Source organism: Apodemus sylvaticus, chromosome 8, assembly GCF_947179515.1.
Source record: "Apodemus sylvaticus chromosome 8, mApoSyl1.1, whole genome shotgun sequence".
Lineage (NCBI taxonomy): Eukaryota > Metazoa > Chordata > Mammalia > Rodentia > Muridae > Apodemus > Apodemus sylvaticus.
The window spans coordinates 64,850,540-64,854,513 of NC_067479.1; the positions used below are offsets into that span (position 1 = coordinate 64,850,540).

Here is a 3,974-nt window from a genome sequence, read left to right on the forward strand (position 1 = left end):
TATTTTGTTGAGAGTTTGTGCATCTCTGCTCATAAGGGACATTTGTCTGTATATTTTTTTTTGTTGAATGTTTGTGTGGTTTGGGTGTCAGAGTAACAGGGAACTTATGAAAAGAATGGGTTACATACATTTCTTCTGCTTCTATGCTATAGAGTAATTGAAAAACTATTGACATTTATTCATCTTTGAAGGTCTGGAAGAATTCTGCTTCAAATCCATCAGGCTCTTGGCTTTTTTTTTTCCGATTGGGAGACATTTCATTACTGCTTCCATTTCGCTAGGGGTAATGGCTTTGTTTAGATTGCTTATTTGATCTTGAGTTATTTTTGGTACGTATGGTATAGCATGAAATGTATCCATTTCTTTTAGGTTTTCCTGTGTGGTAGAGACTTTAAAGTATATCATTTTGATTCTTTGGATTTCCTTAGTGTATGTTGTTTCTTCCCCCTTTCATCTCTAATTTTATTTTATTTTTTTGAATCTTCTTTTTGTGAACTTGGCTAAGGGGTTGTGAATCTTACTGGTTCTTTCAAAGAACCAACTCTTCATTTCATTGATTTTGCTTATTCTTGTTGTTTCTATTTTGTTGATTCCACCCCCCCTCCCAAGTTTGTTTGTTTCTTGCCATCTGTCCTGCTGTGTGTGGTTGTTCCATTTTGTCCTAGAGCTTTCAGGTATGCTGTTGTTACTAATGTGCTATCTCTCCAATTTTTTATGTAGGCACTTAGTGCTATGTGCTTGCCTTCACTGTGTCCCTTAAGTTCAGGTATGCTGTGTTTTCATTTTCATTACCATATAAAATCTTTAATTTCTTTCTACCTTTTTAAAAAAAATACTTTTTAAAAGATTTATTTATTTTATGCATGTGTGCATATGAGTGCTCTATCTGCATACTGGAAGTGCTCATACCTGCAAGTGGAAGAGGGCATCAGAACTCATTATATTGTTTTGATTTTTTTTTGTCTGAAGGAGACTAGCAGAATTGCTATATGTATTCACTGCTAATTAACCTTCAAGTGTTTGTATAGCATGTAAGAAATAACACTGCTCACATATTCAAAAGAAAGCAGGTCAATGAAATGTGCAATAGAACTCATTATAGATGGGTTGTAAACCTCAATGTGGTGGCTGGCAACTGAACTTAGGACTCCTGGAAAAGCAGCCAGTGCTCTTAGCCACTGGGCCATGCCTCCAGCCCTTAATTTCTGTCTTGACCCATCTTTCCTTCAGCACTGACTTGTTTAGTTTCCATGAGTTTGTAAGTTTCTGTTGGTGTTGATATCCAGCTTTAATCCATGGTGGTTAGATAGATAGGATGCAGGGTGTTATTTCAATTTTCTTGTAGCTGTTGAGACTTGCTTTATGTTCAAGTATGTTGTCAATTTTGGAGAAAGTTCCAAGTGTTGCTGAGAAGAAGGTATACTCTTTTGTGTTTGGGTGAAATGCTCTGTAAATATGTTAGGTACATTTGGTTTATGAGGTCAGTTACCTCTACCATTTCTGGAATGCAGTTTTTGTCTGGCTGACCTGTTTACTGGTGAGAACTGGGGTATCGAAATTACCCATCATCAGTGTGTGAGTTTCAATATATGGCTTAACCTGTAGGAGTGTTTTATTTTCATGAACTCAAGTGCCCTTGTGTTTGGTCCATAGATACTAAGAATTACAATATCATCTTGGTGGACTTTTACTTTGATGAGTTTGTAGTGTCCTTCCCTATAAATACTGATTAGTTTTGATTTGGAGTCTATTTTGTCAATTATTAAAATGGCTACTCCAGCTTGCTTCTTAGGTCCATTTTCTTGTATATATTTTTTTCATTTTTTTACATTTAGATGGTGTACTGGCTGGTTTTGTGTGTCAATTTGACACAAGCTGGAGTTATCACAGAGACAGGAGCCTCCCTTGAGGAAATGCCTCCATGAAATCCAACTGTAAGGAATTTTCTCAATTATTGATCAAGGGGGGAGGGACCATTATTGGTGGTGCCATCCCTAGGCTGGTAGTCCTGGGATCTATAAGAAAGCAAGCTGAGTAATCCAGGGGAAACAAGTCAGTACATGACATCCCTCTGCATCAGCTCCTGCTTCCTGAACTGCTTGAGTTCCAGTCCTGACTTTCTTTGGTAATGAACAGCAATGTGGAAATGTAAGCTGAATAAACCCTTTCCTCCCCAATTTGCTTCTTATTCATAACATTTGTGCAGGAATAAAAACCTTGACTAAGACAGATGGTATCTATCCTTCATGGTAATCTGTGTTTCTTGGATGAAGCAGGAGGATAGATCTTGTTTTCATATCTGTTTTGTTAGCCTGGGCCTTTTTACTGGGGGAATTGAAATCATTGATGTTGAGAGATTTCAATAGGCAGTGATTGTTGATTCCTGTTATTTTGTTGTTGTTGTTGTTGTTGTTGTTACTGCTGGTGGTGGTGGTGGTGGTGGTGGTGGTGGTGGTGGTGGTGGTGTGTGTGTGTGTGTGTTTCCCTCTTTTGATTTCTCATTCTGGGGTTATTTATTCCTTGTGTTTTCTTGGGTATGGTTAACCTTTTCAGGTTGAAGTTTTTCTTCTGGCACTTTCTGTAGGACTGTATTTCTAAATAGATATTGCTCAAATTTAGTTTTATCATGCATATATGTACTGCTAAATAGAACCTGCTCAGTCTGTATAATGTTACTTGTATGCATGTTTTTAGGGGCTGCTCATTTGGAATTGGATGAACCAGTTGGAGTGCTTTTCCCTGGGAAAGACTATTTTTCTTGAGTCCTTAGTTCTTGTGGGCCTCTCCTCCATCTTTGGGAACTCTCATTGTCCTTTTGTTGCCTGTTGTCCTTGTTCAGCTCATGTTTGGGTGGCAGGCATGTTGGTGAGACTTTAAAGGTTTACCTTCTGATATTACCAGGAGATACACTCACAGCAAAATCCCTGATCCTCTCTGCCTCTTTACAATCTTTCTACCCTCTCTTCTGTGATGTTACCTGAGCCTTAGGTTTAGGGATATTAAGCAGATATGGCCACTGGGACTGGACTTCACAACTCTGCATTCTGATTGATCGTCATTTTCTATAGTGGCCTCTGTCTATTGCAAAGAACAGTTTCCTTGATGGGGCATGAAGACTACACTTATCTGTAGATATAAGGACAAATGTTTAGATTGTTGTTAGGATTGTGCTGGTTTAATAAATTAATGGCTGTAGATTTTCCTCCAATAATCATGACCTTAGTTGCATTAAGTAGTTAGCCAGGTTTGCAGTACCAGACTTGGTTTCTCTTCTGTTGATCAGGTCTTAAGTCCAATTAGAGATGTATTGGTTACCACCAAGGTATACATAGCACTACTGCAATGCAGGGTTATTATACCACAGTCTTTCTGCTTATTCCCATTCCTCTCTTCAACCCAAAATATTTATTCCTGCATTTTCCTGCATTTTCTTTAGATTTGGTTTGTTGGTTGTAAGAATTTTCAGATTGTTTATGTCATAGAAAGTTTTCTGTTCTTCTTCAGTCATGGTTATGCATATTAGTCTAGCTTAGCTCTTACAGTCTTTTAGTACTTAGAACCATTGCTCTAGGCTCTTCTGGCCTTCAGAATTTCCATTGAGAAATCAGCTTTTATTCTGATGGTTTTTCCTTTTTAAATGATTTTTTTCCTCTTACAGTTTTCAATAAACTTTCTTTGTTCGACTTAGTATTTTAACTATGATATGTTATGGGCATTTTCTTTTCTGGTCTTGTCTATTTGGTGTTCTGTGTGCTTCTTGTATTTGTCCAGATGTATTTTCTCTGAGTTTGAGGACATTTTCTTCTTTGATATTGTTGGTGATCTATTCTATGCCATTGACTTGGGATTCTTCTCTCTCTTCTATGCCTGTAATTCAAAGATCTGTTTTTTCATAGTGTCTCACAATTCCTGTGTCTTCCTTTGCTGTGTTTTAATTTTTTCACATTTCTTGGTTATTTCATCCTGATCCTCTA

General features: G+C 37.4%; 1 non-coding gene across 1 annotated transcript; it reads right to left on the reverse strand.

The window, feature by feature from the left end:
* Window positions 1–957: 957 nt before the first annotated feature.
* Window positions 958–1,087, reverse strand: LOC127691737 (small nucleolar RNA SNORA19). The gene has a single exon (XR_007979334.1). It is a non-coding gene; the product is annotated as a small nucleolar RNA SNORA19 (small nucleolar RNA).
* Window positions 1,088–3,974: the final 2,887 nt, after the last annotated feature.